Genomic DNA, 26,285 nt, shown 5'->3' with positions numbered 1-26,285 from the left:
GGTGGCCATCTCTTGTACTCATAGTATTCCACTTCACAAAACTAAAACATAGGATGGTAAATGTCCCCTAAATTACCATCTAGCTTGGAGTCAGTGCAATATAGAGGACAAGGACTTGGGAGACCCATGTTCAAGTCCCTAGTAATGTGTGAAATTTGTTAGATACCTTGGCTCATTCACTCTCAGCCTGATCTCCCTCACAGGGCTGCTGTGATAAAGGAAAAGGAAAAGGAGGAAGAGAAGGAGAAGAGTCATATACATACCCTTGAACTCATTGAAGGAAAGATAGAAATGTGACATTCATAGAAATCACTAGGCATATATATCATTTCAGGGCTGGATATATCTTTGCAATTGAACATAATCAAATGAACACTTCTGCATTGTGAAAATTTCCTGTATTTGCAAGTCTAAAACACTGTAACGGTCATGCTGTCTCTTTTTAGTCTCATGCCACTCTGTCTCTAAATTTGTTCCATTCTCTGGGAAATGTCGTCAGCATTCAAGCCCAATTGCCCGCATTAACCATGCAAAAGGCAGCATTCATCTGAATGGCTTCAAAGTTCGGGGCAGAATATTAATGCTATTTTAACCTTTTCAATTAGCATGTTAGGGGACTCACACATGATGGCACACAGCGAAGGTCTTCCAGATCTGTGGAATGGAACCTTTGAGAATGTTCAGGAGAAAGAGAAAAAGATCAAGTGTTGGATGAAACCCAGGAGAAATGATTAGCAAGTAGATCTATCTGAATGCACGTGGAGCGAGGTGGATGAGCTTGGTGGGAAATGAGTACAAAAATGAACAACAGCCCAACTCATTGGGGACAGGAGCTTACAGCACAGCAAATCGGCTTGGAATGGATTACACATATTAATGTTTTATTATTAACAATTAAGTATTTATAATAGCTTATATCATTGGTATAGTATTATCTCTGAGGTTCTAAGAAACATTTGATGGTTTCAGGGTGACAGATTCTAATAACCATGTGTTAACTACCTAACCTTAAACTTTTCAGACTGAAATCGACTGAAGTGGGTGGAGCCATGACCCAGAGTGGGTGGGGTCACTCCACAACAGGTATGCAGCCCCTATATGTGCTTCCATATATAAACATGGCACACACACAGAGAGAGAGAGACCATCCCCATATAAATGGTAAAGGTAAAGGTTTTCCCCTGACATTAAGTCCTGGGGGTTGGTGCTCATTGCTATTTCTAAGCCGAAGAGCTGGCATTGTCCATAGACACCTCCAAGGTCATGTAGCCAGCATGACTGCATGGAGCACCATTACCTTCCCGCCGGAGCGGTACCTACTGATCTACTCACATTTGCATGTTTTTGAAATGCTAGGTTGGCAGAAGCTGGGGCTGACAGCAGAAGCTCACGTCGCTCCCCAGATTCGAACCTGCAACCTGTCAGTCAACAAGTTTAGCAACTCAGCAGTTTAACCCACTGTGCCACCGGGGGCTCCTATATAAATAATAATAATTTATTTATGTATATGTCGCCCTATCTCTGTGAAGGGACTCAGGGCGGATTCCAATCACAAAATGGCAACATTCAATACCTGAATACAACAACCAATGCATATATAATAGGAAAAATAATATCCCAGCATATAAGAACAAATTATAAGATAACATCTAAAATTAAACTACTATATAATCTAACAAATAAATTATATCAAGATGAAGAGAAGCATCAAACAGAAGCATCAAATTGCCAGAGCTGACCACATTCCTTGGAGGTATATAAGTTAACTAGGGCCAGAAATATTAGCTGGGTTAGCAAGGTCGACAGGGCTCAGATATGGATATGGCATATATGACAATACATCAGTTGATATGTGGTGCTATAGTAGGGAAGAAAATGTGTAATGGCTCACTATATCGACACATTCTACATCCATAGATCCAACCATTCTTGGCTTGAAGATATTCCAAAATAATTTCCAAAAAACAGATCTTTATTTCCCCTTTTTAGATAAGAGCAACCATATCACTATGCCATTTCATATTATGACCAATGATGAGCACCCATGGATTTGGCATCCACAGGGGATCTTGGAATCAAAGCCCAGCAATTATTATTCTGGAATGTACAAAAGTGTACAAAAAGCACAACTTTCTTTACAGAAGTTAGACATAAAACTGCAACTTATTTATATATAACACACCTTTCAAGCAAAATCAGAGCCTTACCAAACACTTTACTCAACTCTTCTTGCTCACTCCAACCCCACAGTCTATATTCAAACTCAAAGCCTTTTCTTACATTTTCCTTTGCAAGCTTCTCAAACTCTGGACTGAATTGACTCCCCTCAAACTCAGGTTCTAACTGGCATTCACCAACTGCCCAATGTAAATCGCCGCTACATTTCCACCAGTCAGAATCTGCTTTGACTCCCGATTCTCTCTTCTCTCAACAGTGACCTACCTCATACTCACACAATAAATCAAGCAGCATTTATATATATATATAGAGGCATGACATCACAGACAGTATACTTGTCTGTGTCGGTTGCACCCTGTTAATGTCAGTTCAAAACCTGTCTCACAGAAACAAGTCTCTGTCTTTTGATACATTACACATTGATGCATTATGCCTCTATGAACCATGACTGGCTGGATTTACAAATCTGCCCAGTGCCCTTTCACAGATGGGGGTCGAGCAAAATTTCAGCTTTCCATATCTACTGAACTGTCAGTGTATTTATTTATTTACCATATTTATATACTGCACCTCTCAGCCCAGAGGCGATTTGGTTCACAACTAGGCAATAATCCGATGCCTCAACAATTATAACAAGTAAAACAATCCTAAAATTCTGATAAAAACAAGAGCACACAGTATAAAAATATAAAAACCCTACAAAGCCTTAAAACATTATCACAAAAGTGACTCCATGCAAACTCATTATTCCATTGCATTATCAAGTAGTTCCATAATTCTGTAAAGCTATGCCGAATTTGGGAAGGCCTGCTCAAAAAGCCGGGTTTTCACCTTTTTTCGAAAAGTCAGGAGGGAAGGGGCCAATCTTATATCTCTAGACAGGGCGTTCCACAGTTGAAGGGCCACCGCTGAGAAGGCCCTGTCTCTCATCCCTGCCAGACGCATCTGCGAGGAAAGCGGGACCGAGAGCAGGGCTTCCCCAGAAGATCTTAACGTCCTAGGTGGTTCATAAGGAGAGATACGTTTGGATAAGTATCGATTGCCTCTTCTTGTTCCAGAATCTCACTTTATGGATTTCTTATGTCTTGGTCATACCCCAAACCAAGCCCTTTTTTTCCAGCTTCAGTTACAGCTGTGATAGAACTTAGCTTTCTGTGGAAAAAAAACCTGACTTTGGCTGACAGCTGATTTGAGGAAGAAGTTTAAAGCACAGTTTGGAAAAATTACTTCTTTGATTAAAACCCTTAGCTTTCTCTTAAAGGTAAAGCTTTTCCCCTGACATTAAGTCCAATTGTGTCTGACTCTGGGGGTTGGTGCTCATCTTCATTTCTAAGCCAAAGAGCCAGCGTTGTCCATAAACACCTCCAAGGTCATGTGGCTGGTATGACTGCATAGAGCACCGTTAGCTTCCTATACCCATTGGCTTTCAAGTTTGTTTTCTTCTCAAAAGTAACTTTTCCTCATTCTATTGAAAATATCTTAAAACACATGGCACCTTTTCTGGATGGCTGCTTTCCTTTACAAAGTGTATATTTACGAAATCTCTGGGAAAAACATTTGCTTTGCCTTAGAACAAAAACCAATATGCTTCATTTCATGCATTTAGAGACAAGATCAAGATCACTGTCATGAAACCAAGAAACACCTACATTCTGAAGGGGAAAAAAATCTTCTGTGCTTCAGTAACCTTTGTTTAAATGGTCTCACGATTCTGGCAGAAATCAATACATCATTTAAAGTTACAAGAGTAATGATTAAAACAATGGAAGATGTCAGAAGAATATGGGACGCCCACCCCCACTTCCCATCATACTGACACAACAAAATGATTAGAAGAATGAAACCACTGTTGAGCTCATGGATGCCTGGGCTGAGATTCTAGGTCACACTGATGGAGTGTAAGTCACTATCAGTGTATTCCTGAGAGGTGATGGACCCCAGCACCATCATTTAACAAAACTCGGTGATCTGTTTCAAGTGTGTACCTATGTTTCTTTGGGCTGTTTTTAAGCACTGAGTGGGAAAGGAATACCCTCCTTCCCCAGTGTAAAGCTGTTCCTTATTGCCTTAGGCTTGATAGAAGCCAGAGTGCATCCCTATATCTGATTAGTGGTCAGATTGATGGAACAACGTCCAGCAGATTTACCTAATTGTTATTGGGTTGTTTAGGTTTTTGGGCTATGTGGCCATGTTATAGAAGCATTCTCTCCTGAAGTTTCACCTGCATCTATGGCAGGCATCCTCAGAGGTTGTGAGGTCCAGACGCCGGGAGAGAATGCTTCTAGAACATGGCCATATAGCCCGAAAAAGCTACAACAACCCAGTGATTCTGGCCATGAAAGCCTTTGACAACTAATTGTTATTGCATAGCAGTGAAAACTCTGAAGGGTTGTAGTGGTGCCTTATTCTGAAAAGTCCCAAATTTATGTAGTTGTACCTTCATATAACTTCAATACAGCAGCATAATTAGGACTGGTGTCACACAGTGCGATACCTCATGGTGTCACCCCGATGGGCCTCCTCCTATCAGGCCAAACCACAATATCATTCAACAAAATCTGTAACTATAAAAATATACTGAAAAAGACAGTGCATGTTTATCGCTTGTGCACATGAAACCATGTGATCAAAGTATTATGGTAATTTGGAAGTAATGACTACTCTGGAGTAAATGCACATTACAAGGTTCAAAATATATATCAGCATAGATGTCTAGCCTTGGAGATACGTTGACAAAGTATGTGCAAGCTAGGTTTTATGAAAAAAAAGTTTTATCTGTAATTTTAGAGGAATCTATTTATTTTAGTCGTAATAATTTGATCCTGCACAAAAGCGGTATAGGCAGCCAATTTTGGTGTCAGCCCCTTATTGCAGTCTGAAACCTTTACACCCCATAGGGATGAAACTGTTCCAGTAAGATACTGGTCTTTGGCCACTACCATGGCCCAGGATGGTCCATGGCTAACTCCAAGTTTTAACCTTTTTTCTTCTGTGCTGTAAGTAGCCGGATTTGTCATTTATCTTTCCTAAATGCCTTGTGCAGAGGTGGGGATTTAAAGTGGCAGCTAAATCAGGTGCTCAGAGAAGTGTAAATGCTATTGTTATCCTCCATTGCCAGAGCCCACCAGACAGTGCTTTGCTCAGGGCTATTAAGTATCAAACCTGGACCGGCCCCACTGAAAGACAGGGAAATGCTGCATTGTAATGACAAGCTCAGACTTATTTTAGATGTTTTTATAATGCTATGTGAGTGATGAGGGAGGTGGGGAGGTATAAATCTAGGAATAGAAGCTGTGACATGACAGTTGTATTATATTTAAAATGTTTTGAAAATAACAAATAAAATTATCCATCAATATGGCATTTAATTTTTATTCCAGATCCAAATGGGTTGATCAACACTTCAGAAAGAAATAGTTGACCAGAATAGGACAGAGGCAACAAGTTTGTGCGGATGTACCTGCCTCTTGGGAGCCCCCAGTGGCACAGTGGGTTAAACCGCTAAGCTGCTGAGTTTGCTGATTGAAAGGAGCGATGTGAGCTTCCAATTTCAACCCCAGCTTCTGTCAACCTAGCAGTTCAAAAACATGCAAATGTGAGTAGATCAATAGATACCACTCCGATGGGAAGGTAATGGCGCTCCATGCAGTCATGCTGGCCACATGACCTTAGAGGTGTCTACGGGCAATACTGGCTCTTCAGCTTAGAAATGGAGATGAGCACCACACCACAGAGTCGGGCACAACTGGACTTAATGTCAGCGGAAACCCTTTACCTTACCTGCCTTTTACACATCCTGAAGTGTACAGGGAAATTATTCTACAAATCTTATATATAGATGTGTAACATTTCTGAGGTTTCTGCAAAACCGAGTAACTATCCATACACAAAAAAAAAAAAAAAATCTGGCATCTGTCTATAGGTGGGTTATTTTGCTCAAAAATATAAGTTTCTTATGTGATTTCCTGTTAACTTATAGTGACGCCATATGGTTTTCATATGGTTTTCTTAGACAAGGAAAACCCAGAGGTGGTTTTGTCTGATTCATCCTCTGAAACATAGCCAAAAGTATCTGTTATTCATTTGTTAAAGCAAAGGTAAAGATTTCCCCTTGACATTAAGTCTAATTGAGTCTGACTTGGGGGGGGGGGGGGGTGCTCATCTCCATTTCTAAGCCAAAGAGCCAGTGTTGTCCATAGATGTCTCCTATGTCATGTGGCCGGCATGACTGCATGAAGCACCTTTACCTTCCTGCCAGAGCAGTACCTGTTGAGCTACTCACATTTCCAAACTGCTAGGTTGACAGAAGCTGAGGCTAATAGCAGGAGCTCACCCCATCCTGTGGATTCAAACCACTGACCTGTGGTTTCAAACCAGTTAGCAAGTACTGCAGCTTAACAGTTTCACCCATTGTACCACCACAGCCCCATATTCATTGGTTATCTTATATCAAACTACAAACTAGAGCTGACCCTGCAAAATTTCCCACATCGGTTGGGATCTGCTGTGTTTAGGGCAGAAATTCCCAAACTATGTGTTGTAGCACAGTAGTGTGTTAGCTATAGTGTGTAGGTGTGTCACACAAACATAGGGAGAAATCTCTGAGTCTATGAGAAATAAGCAATAAAACATATATTTGCAAAAACATAAGTGAAAGGTTTTCATGAGATATGTTGTGTACCCATATATTTTGTTATTACAATTTAGTATGTGTCCATATCTCTTATTAGAGGTTGGTTTAACATCTCCTTTGCTAGTAAAACTGAATTACTGTGTCACGAATCGATGGCAGATTTCTTGAAATCCAGGAAATGTGAAATTTAGCCTATGTGGGTCAGGGTAGAATGAAGATAATGTACAAAATAATTCTAATCACTTTCCTGGATTTTCTGTGAGTGGGTTTTCTTAAATTTCTTTCCAGAATGTCAATGTGATTGCTTTAAAATTAAATGGTTACAAGTTGATACAGACTAGATATGACTGTCAAATAGCTCAACAGGGTAGCTTTCTATGTACTAGCCTACATACAATTAAGAACGATTTTTCTGACATACAACAGTACTACATGATGCATTTCTTATTTAAACAAATAGTTTTAATGTTTAGTGATTTATATATTTTGACTTGTATGCTAATCTTTTATTAATTGTTTCTGTTTTACCTCTGTTGTGTCTTTTGACTTACATTGTAACAGCCATTACAAATAAAATACAATTTGAGTGGGTTTAAGAATTGTAATATGAAACAGAAAAATTATATTTTTATAATTTTATGGTAACTGTTTGCATAAACAAAGGAATATAGTCATGAAGATTGGGTAACCATGCAAAATAGCGTAGAACAGTACTGAAGAAAGCTTGCTGAGAAACTTTCTATTAAAACCTCATTAAGTCCAGGTTGAGGAGGGTGGATTTTTCAGTGTTCCTTTCTCCCCACATTCCAATTATTGTAATATCAAATTCTTTTCTTGTTGTAGGTTTTCAGGCTGTATGGCCATGTTCTAGAAGCATTCACTCCTGACATTTCACCTGCATCTATGACAAGCATCGTCAGAGGTTGTGAGGTCTCTTGGAAACTTGGAAAACTGGGTTTATATATCTGTGGAAGGTCCAGGGTGGGAGAAAGAACTTTTGTCCGTTGGAGCTAGGTGTGAATGTTTCAATTGGCCACCTTGATTAGCATTTGGTGGCCTGACAGTTTTTCGGTATGGCTTGTTACTACCTGAGAGGATCTTTTGTTGAGAGGTGATTAGCTGTTCCTGGTTGTTTCTTGTCTGGAGTCCCCATGTGTTTGAGTTTTGTTCTTTACCTGTCAACAAAAGATTCCCTCAGGCAGTAGCAGTATGAAGAGGATAATGCTGTACCTTCCTGACAGGCTTCCTACAAAAATTAGGAAAGTAGCAAGGAGGAGAGTCCTTTGGTTTATAGTTTGAAGAGGCATTTGAACTGTCTGGTTGAGAATTCCAAATGTCATTTCCTAAACCATTAACTGCAGGATTCCATTGGATGTTGACATAACAATTAAAGTGGAACCATCATACTAAGCATAAAGAGGACCAGGGGATCAACATCATTGTAAGAAACATACACTCAAACCTGGATAGACATTTGTTTGTTTGTTTGTTTGTTTAATTCTTTCCAAGCTATTTATGAAGAAATTGAGTTCTTGTTGCTTGGTAAAGTGAAAGTCCCTACTTAAAACAAATACAAAAACCAAAATGAAAGTCTCAACCACCACCAAGCCTGTATGGCATTAATGTCCATCCTCTGCAATGCTCCTTGAGCATTTTCTGTTCTGGAATGGATGTTCTTGTTCCAACCTTCATCCCCACACACCTTGTACACAGCAGTCTTTTCCTGTTAGCTGGGGTGAGCATCCCTTTCCAAAGGGGAAATAGTTTTTCCACTCTGAGGAGAGATTTCCAATTCTTTGCTCACTGTTACTTTTCATTGAACAAATATCTGCCAGTGGATATTTTGGATATCGAACCAGGAATCACAAATCGAAAGATCAGCTGGCAGTTGTAACAATATCAAAACAACAATCCTAAATGCATGCATTGGGATAGAATTACTCCTATCCTGTTTCCCCAAAAATAAGATCTCCCTAGTAATTGTTGTCAAAGGCTTTCATGGTCAGAATCACTGGGTTATTGTAGCTTTTGGGGGGCTGTATGGCCATGTCCTAGAAGTATCCTCTCCTGATGTTTTGCCTCCATCTATTGCAAGCATCCTATGAGGTTGCAAGGTCTCACAACCTCACAACCTCTGAGGATGCCTGCCATAGATGCAGGTGAAACATCAGGAGAGAATACTTCTAGAACATGGCCTTACAGCCCGAAAAACCTACAGCAACCCTCCCTAGCATTATTTTTTTCAGAATTTTTGAGGTTGCTCCAAATATAAGCCCTACTTCAAAAATAAGCCCTAGTTACAGTTCACTATTTAAAAAGTCAATTTAAATCATGTCCAGACAGCTATATATAAGCCCTAACTCATATTTTGGAGCAAAAAGGAATACAGGACCCTGTCTTACTTTTGGGGAAACAGCGTAACTCAAAAAGGTGCACTTGTTGAGGTGACTCCAGATTGGCCATTCCCTACAACGAAGAGCTTATTTCCATTCATAGAAGGGGTCAGGAAGGCAGTTATCAATTAATTCAGTTCTTTCTAAAATAAAAACTTCAAGATTTTATTTATCATATCAGGAGCAAACCAAACAGTTGTATTTAAAAACAAAAAAAAACAAAACAAAAAAACACAAAGTTTGCAAACTTGGCATTCTATTAAATGTCCTTTGACCAGTAGCTGGCTGCTTGGAGTGCCTCTGGTGTTGTTATAAGAAGGTCCTCCATTGTGCATGTGGCAGGGTTCAGGTTGCATTGTAATAGGTGTTCTGTGGTTCATTCTTCGACATACTCCAGAAGTGACTAGAAGCAATCTTCAAGATCATGTAACACTTCTTAGGTTTCCCTGGATATTACTGCGAATTTTAGGGTAGCTTCTCAGAAACCATAGGTGGCTGACACAGGAAACAAGGAGTGTTTTGCTAGAATGGTTTTCCATGCCCGATTCCTTCAGCATGAATACTGCTATGGATACACAACCCATTATAATGATTGATTGGAATCCCAGGAAGTTCCTTGACATGTGTCTCTCTCCAACACATATCTCCAGTGATTTCCAAGGTAGCAAGCCCCATAACAAGTAATGTCTTCCCTCAAAACACATGTATCTTTAAATCACAGATCATTGCCATCAGGAGGGAGTGCCGAATGGCCGACAAACACCATGCATGGCACATCAAGTACTCAGCATGGGGCACGATCGCCATCATAATGAAGATGCCCCACCAGACATTTGAATGTGTGTCTGGGCTAGGTAATTTTCCTTCCGAGACTGAGTCTCTTGTTGGAAACAGAAATGTGTTATTTTAAGCGATGCTGCTGATGTGGCAAGTCGCAGGATACGTATTCATGAAGTTGCAGCCAAGGTTTGAAAGGTTTGGCGACCAATCAAAAACCATCTTTTTCTGCAGCCCATTTCGAGATGCTCCTTATACAATGACTGCCAGTTACAATTTCATTAGCACTACATTGTTGCCATGGTGATGTGATACCAATTCAATTGATGGGCTTTTCATCATGGGCTTATTACAGAATTTCTCTTTCCATCAAAGACACATTATAGGAAAGCTGCCAACAGACCCTATAATCTAAACTTTAACAAGGGTTTTCTTCACACTATGAGGTGGAAGTGAAGCAGAATATCTTCTTTGTGCAATCCAGAGCCAGCTCTAGACACAAAGAGTAAAGAATTGTGATGTGACACACATGTCAAGTTCTTACATGGAAACTAGGAGAGTTGTAGGTTTTTTTCCCCCCATCCTGGCAAACTACATGCCGTGCTGTCTTATAGGCAAAGAATATGATATTCACTTGTTGTGATGTCACATTTTCTGAGAGACTGCCATCAACTGAGCCATTTTCTTAGTATTTCTTACAATGCATATTTTGTACATGATAATGTTTCTAATTTTTCCTGTGCTCCCTGCTGTTTTGCATTAGAAATAAAATTGGCATCCTATTGAGAGTGCTGTTTCGAATCTCCGATGCCACTGACCATTGAGGGCAAGCAGAACATGCTATTAACCATGTCAAAGTTATAAAATCTTATTAGGAGGAGCACAGTCTCTCAATACAATCCTGAGATCCATCTATTTAAAGGTTCTAGTTCTCGTGGTGGCAGAGAAGATATGAAGGAATGCAAGTACCATGAATACATTGTACATTTGGGACAGAACAGTGCCTTGTGATCTGGGAAGCTAAGAAAGTGGACACTGTATTTTTAAGACCAGTCATATTTTCCCTGAATTGATATTCTGACTATATCTGTGTAGATAATATGCAACCAGAGACTATGCACATTAAATCCTGGAGAAGCTAGGAAGAGATTATTTCTTCTCAGACCGCTTCCACACAGCTGTATAAAATCCACATTGAACTGCATTATATAGCAGTGTGGACTCAGATAAGGCAGTTCAAAACAGATTTTGTGGTTTATCTACCTTGATATTCTGGATTATATAGCTGTGGGGAAGGGCTCTCATTATCCCACCCATGGCTCTATGGACAGGCCAGCCAAGGGATGATTCACTGATATGGTTGCCTAAAATAATCATACTTAACATGAAGAGTCAATACCTTAAAAGGAGTTGCCATTTTTGCCTCTATCCTCATCATTTTACATTATATTTGCAATGAAGATATGCAAATGTGAAGAGTATATAAATTGTGACCTCTGTTAACTGGCCATTATCTCAAGCAGAACCGAAGAATGGCTCTTTTTTCAATGGAGTTCCAAACAAGAAATTAAATCACACAATTAGTGTAATAGAAGAGATACTGATACATCCAGTTGTTGTATTTATGTAAAGAGGATGCAAATTATATTCATTATTCTCAAATGAAATATGGGCATAATTTGTTCCCCAAGAGCCCATCTATAGTGAAGAGCTTGTTAAAAAAACACAGTGTTGTTTGTCACTTAATGGTTTTGGTTGATCAAACATGCATCTTTAAACCAATTCCTAAAATTTCAGATCAGAGATTAGAAATAACATGTTGCCAAGCAATGATGTTACCTGTAGCATATTACTTTTGGGAATAAACCCAGTCTTCTCTACAGACAGAAGGGAAGGGATCGCAGAAAGAGTGGCATCTTAACTCTAATACTTTTAATCCAGGTCTTCATGAAGGATATAAGGACAAATAATGCCTAAAATGATGGGAAGGGTAGCCTGGGAAGCTACCCTTCATGGGCCGGCTCGGGTGCTTTTTTAACCCTGCTGCTGAAACCCAGGCTCTCTTGAAGGGAAGAAAAGAAAGGGTCCCAGGAATGGAAAGGTGAGCCTTGTAAGTTCCCAATTGCCACCAATGTTCTGGCTCCAGCCGTATTTTTCAAGTGAGGATCAAAAAGGCTGTCCGGTTACCTGCCCATTTTTGGGATGTGCACAAAAATGGATTTGGGGATCTACCGGAAATTGGCCAGCAGAAACGGATTGAAGTTCATCTGAAATTCACAAGCCTAATTGCTAGTATTATTATTTTTAGTGTAGCAAGTGCCATGTTATTGAAAAGAAGAAGAACAGGTGGTGAGGAAAAATCTAAAATTACAAGCTTACTTCAGTTAATAAAGACTTTGACAAAGTAGTACCTTTATACAAAGTCTTTTTACACTCCCTGTTTCATCCTCATGATCTGTCTATCGGAAAGTTCATTTGCAGCATTGACAATGGGAGGAGACATGAAGGAAGCCAATACTTTTCAGTATTGGTTTGCAGCAGTATGTCTGCAGTAAACAAGTCAATAAGGTTTTTTCTGAGAAAGAAAGAGATTCTATTTTAAGCAATCCTGCTGTGCTGTATGTGCCTATTTACAACAGGCAAAGTAAATTGTAGCTGTCTCCAGACTCCCTTTTTGAGCATGTGTGAATGGCAAAACAGAGGGGAAAGGGGATTAACCAGCTACCAACAGCACATAAAAATGAAGCTACAAATCTCGTGACCTAAATTAAAATCATATGAAAGGTGGAGGATGATGAAAGGAAAAAAACACACATTTGGGTGTTTATTTCAAGTGGTTTCAAGAAGGTTCAAAATATTTTTGTTCACTTATGCAAGGCTTACTGAACCTCATTATTTCATATTTGAATAACAAACTTTCAGAAACATGTTGAACTGATTTTTAAAATTTTATTTTTTCTCTACTAATCTATTCTTTACATGTGTTTTCTGCCTCTAGTGCCAAGTTTTCTATGAAAGAAGTAATGCCCAGGTTCTACTACTTCATTATGTGGAGTATGCCTCTAACATTTTACCAACAGCTGCTATTAATGTGTAAGAACTATTGCTCTACTTTGGAAAAAGTAACATGTAATACTACATATGTTTGGTTTTGAGAATAATGCTCCAAGCTTTGCTCAAGATGTGTAACTGTTTATGATTTTGAAGGAAGTGTGAATAATTTAAAACCACTTTTTAATTTCTCTGTTGAATTACCTATTACGCTGTATTCAAGACAGCTTGCTGAAATAAACATGTCTATCTTTTATTCTCAATGATACCATTTACAATTTCCTCTCAGGGAGTACAGTCAGTCCCAACAAAGGCTGCAATCCCATGCATCTTTCCCTGAGGTTAAGCCCGTTTGAAATCAATGACTTTTCTATAGCATGGTGGTTAATCTTTCCATTCATTCAAATGTACCGTAGTTTGGAAAGATGGTGGTGGTTATCTAAACTAGTTATGCTACTGATTGTATCAATTAAGCCTTGATGGAATATAATTTTTTTGCTGAGCATATGCTCTTATTGTCCCAAGAATGGGAAACTCTGGTGCCGGCGTGACAAAGCTCCAATGTTCCAAATTGGAGACATGTAGGAATGGATACCAGATCAGAGGTTTTTATTATGCATTTGTCAGAGGAAAATGCCAGGGGAAGGTTGCCAAATATGACATGCCCTTAAGGCACCCATATTTTATCATGCAATAAAAATAATGTACCATATTTTGCTCTTTTTGGCCTTAGCATATACAATCTGTTTTTCATTAGTTTCCCATTATGGAACTGCAATTTGTATATGGCAGGAATTTTAATAAAGTTTTATTTCAAGTTGTTGCTGGCTGGTCATATTGTATCCTCCTTCCACAGGCTAAGTTTTCTGCAGAAGACAAAGATGGAAGGGAGGGACAATTGTTGATGTTGGGTGAGGTTGGGTCATCTGGATTAGGAGGAGTAGGTTTCCTTAGGTATGAGATTTTACTTTCTTCCCTCAATGGGACAATGGGGAGCCACACCTGATTAACGGGATTCCCAATCTCCCTTAATCACACTAGAGAAAAAAAATCGAATTAAAATCCGGTTTCTGCCTCTTGCAGAATTCTGGGGTTTGTAGTTAGTGAGGCTGTTAAAGGCTCCTCCCTAAACTACAAACCCCAGACTTCTGCAGAAGCCAGAAACCGGATTTTAAGTGGATTTTTTTCTCTAGTGTGATGAGACCCTTTGGGACATGCAGGGAGAGGAGTGGAGCTGATTTCTGTCTGACTTTCAAATCCTCCCATTTCTACACAATGTGGAGATCCATGGATTGGACCCTGTGTCGTTTTATGGGATACATGGGATTCAATCTTTAAAGTCTGCAGAACTTGAGTAAAACCTATGTTTGATAAGGTCCTAAGATGCCAAGAGGCCCTTAACAATATGGAACAATAGCATTATGGTTCCACTTCATTTTTTTTCATGTCAGGAGCGACTTGAGAAAAAGCAAGTTGCTTCTGGTGTGAGAAAATTGGCCATCTGCAAGGATGTTGCCCAGGAGAAGCCTGGATGTTTTGATGTTTTACCACCCTTGTGGGTGGCTTCTCTCATGTCCCTGCATGGGGAGCTGGAGCTGACAGAAAGAGCTCATCCCTGCTCTCCCCAGAGTCAAACCTGTGACCTGTCAGTCTTCAGTCCTGCCAGCAACCCATTGCACCACTGGGGGCCCTCTATTTCAAATGATTCCATCTTATGGAACAACAGAGTTTTCGTTTTTGAGACTGCATTTCAGATTCTCTTCCAAAGACCTCCTCTATTCCCTCACTAAACTATAAAACCCAGGATATCACAGGATGCAGTCATGGCAATGCAATCAGAGTGCTCTAATTATGCCACATGAAAGACCCCAGGGAGTCTATAGCTCCATAGCACCTGATGCGTGCTTCAAGTTACTGGATTTCAGCTCCAATGATTCCTCATCATTAGGCTATTTTGGCTAAAGCGGACAGGAGTTGCAGTCCAAGAACATCTGGAAGGCCACATATCTGCATGCCTAGCATATCCCATACAGAAGAGAATGATGTTCTGGGGTTGGCTGCCAAACTTTTTAAGTTCAAGAGCCCTTTCATGCCTCTGGTCTGCCCACTTCGATCTCCCATGTGCCAAAAAGTGTGTATTAACTTGAATAGAAGTATCCTGCCAGCTGTCTGACTGACCTCCTTTGCACTAAAGGCAAAAGAGAGAAGAAATAATGTAGGTTTAGCATGACCTTCTGGCTTCCTTTACAAAGCAAGTCAGCATTATGGCAGGCAAGGGAACCCTGAGGTTATGCCTCACATTTGAGGGCTCTTGCTATAATTGCATCAGATTATCAGTTTCTCTTTCCTTGAACGTCTATCTTTGCTAGATTAATTTCATTTAGGCAACCCATTGAGCATCTACCCTTTAAGGTGGCACAAATAAACTAAAGAAGGGGGAGGTGTTGTTGTATTTTTTTTAAAAAAATGCTGCAAATATAAATCAAAAAGCTTTTATGGCAAGGAAGGAAATAGTTTGTGCTTTCAATGCCCTGAGAAATTTGAGGGAGAGGGCATAGCTGCTTTGCTTATTTGTTGTAAGCAACAGATTTTGAAAAGCTACATACAAAAATAACAGTTTTGCTATATGACCCAAAGACCCAGGGAAGGAGCAAGATAAAACAGGGAAAGTCCAAAGGTATTGACTCTGAATATGGGGAAATGCTATTTACATGGATACAGAGATTGCCAACAAGAATCAATTAATTTAGATAATCAAGAGATGCCGAGAACTGATATGCAATTAACAAAGGTTACACTGACGCAGGGAATTATTTACTGTTTCCTGAGTGTTGAATAAATATTCACTTTTCCTGTTGCACTTCCCCCCCTCCAGCTTTACACAGCCTTCAAAAATAAAAAAGCAGAGCAGGGCATACAAGAAATCTCAACAGAGTTGTGCTATCAATTTTTTATTAAGAAACCAGAAGGAAGAGTTTATAATAATCTCAATTTCACTTTTCTATTAAGATTTTATTGATTTTTTGACTTTATCCATTTAAAATTTTAATAAAAGCAGGAAATAAGCTGTCAATATGGATTTGATTCCATATACATATCTGATAAAGAGTTCTGAGCTTCTGTCATTTAAATGGATCTAAAAACTGCTAGCACTACAATAAACACTTTTTTCCCTGCTGCAGAAGCTGTGCAAGTAGGGCGTGGGAGTTAAAAACATCTCAGAAACTAAGGTGGCATTGTAATTCTAAAAACTTAGAAATGCAATTTTTTATTCCTCTGTCACATTTGCAATTCACCCTCTCCTCCAAGAAGCTTGAGAGAATCTTTTTTGGCTTATGCATAATAACCTTGAATAGATTAAGATGAGACTGACATTTTGTTGAATGAGGAAAAGGACAAGATGGTATTCTTTTTCAACATTTGACATAAAGAAGTTGACCAGACTCCCCACCCAACCTGACTTTGATACTAGTTGTAAAATAGAATATTGTCCACTACAAATGAAGATAGTTAACTGACATAAGCAATCCGGAAAACTATCTGTTTCATAAAGTTTTGTTCTTCAACCAAATAAAGATAATAATACTAATACTAATACTACTAATAATAATAATCTTTATTTTATACCCCGCCTTTGGGCCTGACCTCATGTTATCCGCCCCGAGTCTCTCCAAAAGGGACTCAGGGTGGATAACATGAGCCCAGGCCCAAAGGAACAATACAGCAAAATAAAATACAGACTACAAACAGCAAAAATTACATCAGAATAAAATACGTACAGTAACAAAATAACATAAATAAAACAAATTAACACAATATAAAATCGAACAGAATGGGCAGGCCGAATGGACAAGATAAAATGATAAAACCCTGGATGAGGTAGGAGTAGGAAATATGTAATTGAGGGGAACCCAAAAAGAAAGAGCTAGGATACTGTTCCTGCTCCCTTCATGGGTGCAACTAGTCTGCAGAATTAATGTAGTTTGACACAACTTTAGATACCATGGCTCAATGCTGTGGAATACTAGGTGTTTTACAAGATCTATAATCTTCTCTGTCAAAGAGTGCTAGTGTATCACTAACTTACAAATATCAGGATTCCATAGCATTGAGCCATGGCAGTTAAAGTGCATGCATTCTATAGTGTGGATGCACCCCTAGATTCTACTAAGACAGTTGCCTAACAAAAGGGTCAGCCCTGGGTTGAAAGATTTCACCTTGTCAAAGGTACACAATCACATGAGGTTCATTATTAAATTAGGAGTTTGGATGAATATCTCCTCAGCCTACATAAGATCAAAAGGTCAGACAAGGGCCTCTCTACTTGAAAATAAAGCATTTCGGAAGGCACTACATGAAAAACCAAGAGCCAGTGTGGTGTGGCCTCCTCCCTCCTGTCCTGCCGAAAAAGTGTAAAAACTTGGCTTTTTGAACAAGCTTTTGGAAGTCCGGTAGAATAGGTAATTCTGAAATTGGAAGAATGAACATGGAATGGCTGGACGATGCTGCTGGATAATGATTTTAACAGGACAACATCGGTGATTATATGTTTTCAAATGGTTTATATATGCTTTTAAAATATTGAGTCGAATGTTTTTAACTGTATTTTTATAAATGTATGGCACTAAAATTGCTATTTCTGTGAGCCGCCTTGAGTCGACGCAAGGCTGAGAAAGGCGAGCTACAAATGCCACAAATAAATAAATAAATAAATAAATAAATGCTATGGGTGTTAAACTAGGATTCTGGAGACCAGGGATGGAATCCCTACTTTTCCATGGAAACACAGTTGGTGACCTTGGGTAAGTAATACACTCTCAGCCTGAAAGAAGGGCAATGCAAACCTCTCTGAAGAAATCTAGCCAAGCAAACCCTGTGATATATTAGACATAAATAAGATAAATAAATAAAATAATATGCTGTGTCCATTTGAGAACACAGAAATGCTGGACCACTCTCACAACCACCATGTCAGACTACACAGAGAAGCCATTGAAATCCACAAGCATGTGGACAATTTCAACAGAAAGGAAGAGACCATGAAAATGAACAAAATCTGGCTACCAGTATTAAAAAACTCTAAAATTACAACAGCAAAACAACAGAGAGGAAACAACCAGGCACAGATTAACACCTCCCAGCAAGAGATTTTCCCAGGCTCAGGCAGGCCTTCAAATGCTAATGAAGGTGATCAGCTGAAACATTCACATCTAACTGCAGCAGGGAAGAGCTCCTTGCCCCACCCCAGCCATTCCACAGATATATAAACCCATTGTCCTAATTCCAACAGACCTCACACCTCTGAGGATGCTTGCCATAGATGCAGGCGAAACGTCAGGAGAAATGCCTCTAGAACATGGCTCTATAGCCCGAAAAAACCCACAAGAACCTAGTGATTCCAGCCATGAAAGCCTTCGACAATACAATTTTATATCAGATTGCTTTGTATTTAGTTTGTTTTATATCTGTCTTATGATCATACGCAGTGCCATGCTGCAGCAGTTTGCGTGCTGAACTCCAACAGAATCCCTGCTCAACCATGAAAGTCCATTGTGTATCTCTTGGCAAATTACATTCCACCTTAGTTGAAGGCAATGGCAAATCCCTTCTGAATAAACCTTATAAAAAAAAACCTTAGGCCAGGATCAGAATAAATCGGACCCAACTTGAAGAGACATCACCACTACAACATACCACTGTATGTTTGAATAGGGGCATTCCTGATTGAATTTAATTTATTATTTATTTCCATTTATATTCCACCATTCTTCCCATGAGTTTAAAGCTGCGTTCGTGATTCATCCTCACAATAACCCTGTGAGATGGGCCTGGATGAACCAGAGCCTGATTTAGAGGCATCCACTGAGGTTTATGGCTCAGTGGGAATGAGAACCTACATTCCCTAAAGTCGCAGAGAAGGATTAACCAGCACATCACACAAGTTTGGTAGAACATCTAAAATTGCATTTTGCTTCATTTGAAGACAAATAGGTAAACTCTCAGCATTAGTTGTAGATTTTGATATCATCCCCAACAACTGGTACCCTGGTATATTCCTTATGTTTCAGAGTTGTGGATTCTTTTTCCTTTCTTTCCCCATTTATTCTGACTTTTGGTGGGCTGCAGCTGTCCCAGAGTAGCTGCTTAATCCTGCTTCCTGAATAGAAACAGTCAAGTAATAACTGTCAGTTATTGACGTCTGACATGTTTCTGAACTACTCCGCAGCAGATGACCTGGGCAACTTGCTATTAGCTTTGTACTTAATAACCCTCCAAGATGATAGAAAGCTGCACACAGCGAATGAATCAGAATTACCATATAAATGATTGCATATGAGCTAAGCAAAGCACAGGCTTCCAGAGTATAAACTTCTCTCTCATCATTTTTTTGGTGACACATAGATTCAGCAAGTGTTTCCAAACTCCACACAGTAATAGTCTATGAAGTTGTTGTGTCCTCATTCCTCCCTCTTTGAAGCATTGCTCCATTTTGAAATTAAAGCAGTTTTGATTCATCATGATAGCTCATACACGCATTTTGGTGCTCTGAGACTATTGTGTTTTCATAAATCACAAGCCATTCTGATGGCACCCACTTTGTTGCTTTTTGGCCCTTTGCTGATGTCATCCTCTCACTTCTGTCACTCTTATTTATCTGGGTTATGATATTGTCTGGCTCCGTCTATTTCAAGTCTGCCTCCAGACTCGGCTGCGTATTTCCAATTATTCTAATCCATTACAGAGATGTAGCAGTAAATAACTAGCATGCATTTATGTGGCAAATGTGACAGAAACTCTCTTGCGCAAAAGATGGACCCCAGGTTCAAACGTGAAACTTGCTAAAGCTGGTGCTATGTGTGTGGCTCTGCTAGGAAGTACCATTTGATTGCTAAACAAGATACTGGTTTTATGAGTCTTAAATGGTGTGCAAAATCACTCCTAATACAAAACACAGATGGTGAGTGTCTACAGGGGTGTAGCCACAATGAGGCCAAAGAGAAATAAAAGGAATATATCAGCATGCTTGAAAGAAGCAAAAGGTAAGTAGGGAGTATCATGCTCTGCAGTCACATTAAAACAGAAGAGTGTTTGTAGGAAAAGAAAAGTAGACCTTTGATGAGGAAGAAACGCAATTGGTGTTTGGAAAGAACATCTGGCTAAAACCCATTCTCAGTACAGCAAAGAAGCTGTGATTAACAATGGAAAGCACTGCAGATCCCTAGCTCTGTGAATTTTTGCTAAGATGTCGAAAGCCTTTGAATCCGTCTCTTGTCTTCAATGCTACACAGTGTCACATTCAGGAGTGGGGTATAAATCATATCATATCAAATCAATCAATAAATGGAATCTAAGATATTCTCCCTGTTAATCTCATGTCCACTAACCATTTAATGTTGTTTCAAACCAGTGGGTTCACTGTGCGGATGACTACATAGGAAATCTTGGAACCACTCAGAGGTCTGGATGGTGATTACAAAAACCACAGAGCACTGATGTGCGCTATGGATTTCTTTCATACATTTTCCTGGAAGTTTGTTGTCTAGCTGCTGCAGTTTTAAGTTAACCTCAAACTGCATTCAAAGATCAGCATAAATGGGGCCTTTGATAGTACCTACTGTACACATCCAGTTGTGCACTCCCAGGAGTGGCTGCGGGGGAAGTTCCAGACCAAGCACAGTCCAAAGACCCAAAGACCTCAATGGTGGAGCAGGTGGAGGATAACATGTTACATGTTACAACGGCTGTGAAGGCGGAAGAAGGCTGCAACAGATTGAGAAGGCACAGTCGTCATGTTAACTATGCCACCAATGGAGCCTCACTCTGTGACGACTGTGTGTTGATCAGTTGTGCACTGACCTCCACACATTTAAAAAAAACACGCACAGGCATCTTCCAAGAAAAATGAAAACAAAGCAACAAAAGTCCCATGGCGATCAGCGAATGGCGATGAGGGCAGGGCTGTGAAATCTGGAAGCCCCTAGTCACAGACTGGCACACGGGCGGTGGTTACGGACTCAGTCGTTCTACCTCAAGGTCCGAGGCTGTTGAGTAGCTCAGCAGCTGCATCCACAACTGAGCAGCCCTTTTTAGGATCCACTCTGCTTCACCCCTCATGGGGAAGGGACTAAACATAATCTGCCTCTTTTATCCCTGACTAGACTGCTGTGTCCAGTGGGATCACCACCCTGCGGCCAAAAAAGAAAAATGAACTTTGGAACATGGAACGTACAGACTGTACACATATATTGAAGAACCAGGTGCCAATGCTGAAGTGGTAGTTTTTGATGTGCAGCTCCTCATTATGACAGTCTTAGTAGTCACATCCTCAAAGAGAGTCCAAAAATATAGGCAACTGTATTGATCTACATCCATAGGCCAGTTCTAGCAGTTTGCCTCTTCATTTGGAGGAAGCCTACAAGACCAAGCCACCTTAAAGCACTTTGAAGCACAACAGGGAGAGGTTATAGAAACAAATAGGGTATGCGGTACAATATATCTTTCCCTACCCCTTCCTCTTTTAACATGAGAGCAGAAGCAAAACTTTTAACATGAGAGCAGAAGCAAAACCCTTCTACACTGCCATATAATCCAGATTAACAAAGCAGATAATCCACATTATCTGCTTTGGACTGGAATATACAAGTCTACACTGCCATATAATCCAGTTCAAAGCAGATAATCTGGATTTCATATGGCAGTGTAGAAGGGGCCTCAGTTTGCCAGTGAAAGGATTCAAATGAATCTACACACACACACACATCCACATACATACTTACTTGTTTGTGTTTTCATATAATTGTCTTTTACTTTTGCAATCTATTGTGTTTATTTGTACCTAATTTTTAAATTTTCTCTGAGCATTCTCAAATCTATTTTTTAAAATAAAATTACTCTCAAAACCACACATATCAATCAATAATCATGTTGAAATAGGAATAATTCAAAATATAATCCCTAGCTAGAAAGTCTTCAAGAAGCAAATAAAAAAGCATGGATTCATCTGAGGCAGAATAGCACACGTAAAGCAAGGTTTGTAATCAGCATCTCTTGCAACAGAAATATATGATGGAAATGGAGCAGTGTCCTTTTTTTTTTTTTTTTTTTTTTGGCTTTCTTCAAATTTCAATATTCCTATGAGTCAGGCTTAGCTGCCTTTCTTTCTATGTCCGACATTTGGAATTAGCTACAGTAAATAGGAAAGGAATGTAGAATTAACATGATTATAATGCATTCCATTATTTTCTCCACTCCCATCCTCCCTTTTAACCATTAGTGTATGCAAATGTTCCGTTAACAAGTCGTCATGTTTTCTCTTCAATGAATTGCTTTCGTTATGGCAAATAAATATTCATAAAGAAATGCGGACAATAAATCACTGCAAAGAGTTCAAAGCCATTTCCTTTGTCAACTGTGCATATTTTCCACTGTGGCTCGTCTTTAATATTTCATTCAAAAGAAGGACTAGTAGAAGGACAATAGAGACAATGTGTCAAGTAGTAATGAAAATGGGCCGTAACGATTAAAACTCTTTCTTGATCTCCATTGTGCTCAGATGTATCCATAATCGACTGTACTTATTAGAATGACTTTTTGCTCCTTGCCAAATAAATATTGACTTGAAAATATTACACAGGAATATTCAAGTAATAACAGCTGGGCTGCGGATGACACTACCCACAAAGGGAATAGTTCTGAATGTAATTTGTAAAGTTGAGTCTTTACATGTTATTTGACTTCAGTAGAATAAAATGTTATAGTCAGCATGGGTTCTGGGAGTTGTAATTAAGCAATATCTGGACAATATTTGGGAACTGACATCTGGGCATGATATCCAGGAGGTTAAGGTTTCCCATATTTCCTCCTCATCTCTAGTGGAGTGCTGAACAATCCAAGACTTATTCTGGTTTTCAACTTTGGGTAAGAAGTGCCTCTATACCAGTGGTTCTCAACCTGTGGGTTCCCAGATGTTTTGGCCTTCAACTCCCAGAAATCCTCACAGCTAGTAAACTGGCTGGGATTTCTGGAAGTTGTAGGCCAAAACACCGAGGACACAATGGTTGAGAACCACTGCTCTATACTATATTCATGTTTTTCTATCAGATTGCACAATATTACTGACTTAGCACTTTATTGTGTATTTCTTTCAAGTATATATAGAATTTACAAATGGTTCACCAAGTTCTAGTCAGACCTTTAGGATCTCATCATAAAGCCCTGGCAAAGCATCATGCTTTGCTGGTCTTCTGAGAAGAAAGGAAAGAGCAGCAGGGAAATCTGTCACCCCATGCACAGCTCCCTCTCCACAATGCTTTCCTCATCACATGGGGAAAGTGTCATCATTGCAAGGAGCCAGCACAACACAGGAAGCCTCCTGTGTTGCCAGGGAAGCGTCTCATGATGCTTTCACACCAGTTGGGGGCAGGACTTCCATGAAAAGTTCCCTTGCATCCTCTGATAGGCAGCAAGCCCATCAGTCCTCCAGACGGGGTCGAAGCATCCTATGATGCTAAAATAACCCCATCTGATGAGGTAGTATGGCCATTATTTTCATTGCTACTGCTGCAATATATGCAGTCAGCATGTTACTTAGCTATGCTGTTTGGAGAATTCTGGGAGCTGCAGACAAAAAAAAGTAACTTTTCCTAACTTTGATTGTGCCCATCCATACTGCTAAAATGACTTCCAAATGGTCTAGGAAATATATACATCTAATTATCTTCACACATACCTATCTATATTTTCTAATATATCTGTCTGTCAGCTTTTTCAGTTGCACTTTTTTGTAAGGATGAGCAGTCTTGGGAGGTGTAGGTTATAGATATTCAAAACCTATGACAGATAAATTTTGCATATAATGCAAACAAATTCTTCTTGAAGGTTACTGTACATATGCATGTAGTAGTTGACCTCATGTATAAGTTGAGGGCAGGTTTGGGAAAAAAAATATGGATTTTCATATGAACCATAGATAAGTCAATTGTCATTCCATGGAAGAGAAGAGCGTCAGTGCTGCCTTTGTGCCCTGCTGCCCTGGTCATCATTGCCATTTCCCCACCCAGGCATTCAAAAAGGCCAGAAGCAGCACTGCAGTGGAGACAGTAGAGGGGGTCAGTGCTTCTTTTAGGTTCTTCTGAAAAGGACTTAATCTTTGACTTTTGCGTAGCATTATTCCCTTTTTGATAAGAGAGAAAGTACAGTAGTTATGCCCCACTGATAAGTCAACCCAGTTTTGGTAGGTTGATTTTTTGTCTAAAATTTCTAGACTTATACACAAGGATATATAGGATATCTTTACTGGATAACACTTGCTATGTTTCTAGTATTTTATCAATGCTTCAATGCGATATGAATAGAACTAGGTTAAAGGTAAAGGTTTTTCCCTAATATTAAGTCCAGTCATGTCCGACTCTGGGGTGTGGTGCTCACCTCCATTTCTAAGGTGAAGAGCTAGCGTTGATTGTAGACACCTCCAAGGTCATGTGGCCGGCATGACTGCATGGAGGGCCAAATAGAACGAAGCATGCCAAAAGTGGTACGGGAACACACTAAAACTCTATATTAAACATTAGAAGTCCAGAAGGGATTTAGAACATAGATGTAGAATGGGGGAGGGGGAGATATAAATGACTTGGCAATAGTACATATGAAAAGGACCTTGTGATTATTTTTGATCATAAATTGAACATGACCCAACAGTGTAATGCTACAGCAGAGAAGATAAATATTTTAGCCTGCCCTTTCATCAGCTGCTTGGTTAAGGCATAATGAAGCTGTGTCTGGTTGTCTTCCATCCATCAGAGACCAAAGCAATGACAAATTGAACCCAGAGGGTGGACTTGTCATGGAGTTAAACTGGAGCTATTAAAAATTAAGACTAAAGTACGCTATTGGGCCAGGCCAGGCCACCTTGTTGCTTGGGACGAGCAGGAAATGGCAACCCTGTTTACTCAAGTCAAATCAAGTTACTCAAAGCCATGCAAATTTTGTTGATATCTATCAGCACCAGCGCCAGAAAGTCCTATGGGTTCTTCTTTCTTCTTCCTGGCAGTCAACCATATTGCTACTTGATGGTAAAGCTGGCCCTGCTCTATATGTGAATAATTTAAAAAGAAAAAAGAAAACATCCTTTCATACTAGCAAGCTGTAGCAGGGGCAATGCCTAGCCGCAAAGAGATTGTAAATGGTTTTGTGATGTCATACAAGCAGCATACACCTTTTTGTTCTTCAGAGTGAAAAAATAATAATTGAGAGAGACTTTTAATCAATATGTTGTCAACTCATACAACTGAGTTGTCCATGTTTGCAAACACCCCATTGGAGAATTTCTCAATCCTTTCTAAGACTCAGTGGTATTTTGATAAATAACATTTCTAACTGGCTAATTTTGTAGCTAATTATCATCAAACACTCAGACAGATCTTCTAGAATATTAGACATGCTTTGAAAAAAAATCCCTTCAACCATGTGCATGAGGGAAATTCAAATTCATCAGTATACAGGTTTTCAAATCTGAAATTAATGGTTCATTATGTTACCAGCATAGGAAAATGTAAAATTTTACAGTTGAGTGATAGTAAAAAAATAACTGCTAAATTAATATATGATTGATTTCAAAATTAAAAATCACCATACATAGGCACATTTCTAATTATATAAAAATTAAATAAAAGTTATGAAATATTTTAAGTGTAAAACAGTATCAAGACCAAGCATTCAAGCAGCCAAGTTAGTTTAAGATATTATATCTTTGTTTTCTCTCTGCAGCTATAATCTTATACACACATACTTAAGAGAAAGTTCAATTTAACTCTTGCAGTAGAACGCAAGCATGGAGCAGTAGTTTGAGCATTTGACTGGACAACAAATTCAAATCTGTGCTCAGTCATGGAAATCTGTTGGGTGATTTAGGGCAAGTCACACTCTTACAGCCTCAGAAGAAGGCAAAGCTTCATCTGAACAAATCTTGCCAATAAAGGGCCATGCTAGGTTTACTTTTGGGTAACAATTTGACAGAAGCAATTTGAATGCATACAACAACACTAAGCATTGCATGTAAAGGGGTTGCACTGGCTGCAATCCAGAACTGGACAAATATATTTAAGAGCATCATCTTAGATGCATTGACTGAGAAGTAAGTCTTGTTGCATTCAGTGACATTTATTCCATGTTGAATGGCTACAGGATAGCAAAATGTACAGATTCCATCTACTTTTGAGTCAAACTGTGATATGCCTCCTTCTTAAATGTGGTGA

This window comes from Anolis sagrei, chromosome 4, assembly GCF_037176765.1.
Source record: "Anolis sagrei isolate rAnoSag1 chromosome 4, rAnoSag1.mat, whole genome shotgun sequence".
NCBI classification, from domain to species: domain Eukaryota; kingdom Metazoa; phylum Chordata; class Lepidosauria; order Squamata; family Dactyloidae; genus Anolis; species Anolis sagrei.
The sequence above is the reverse complement of the archived record's forward strand: the minus strand, read 5'-3'. Positions refer to the sequence as shown.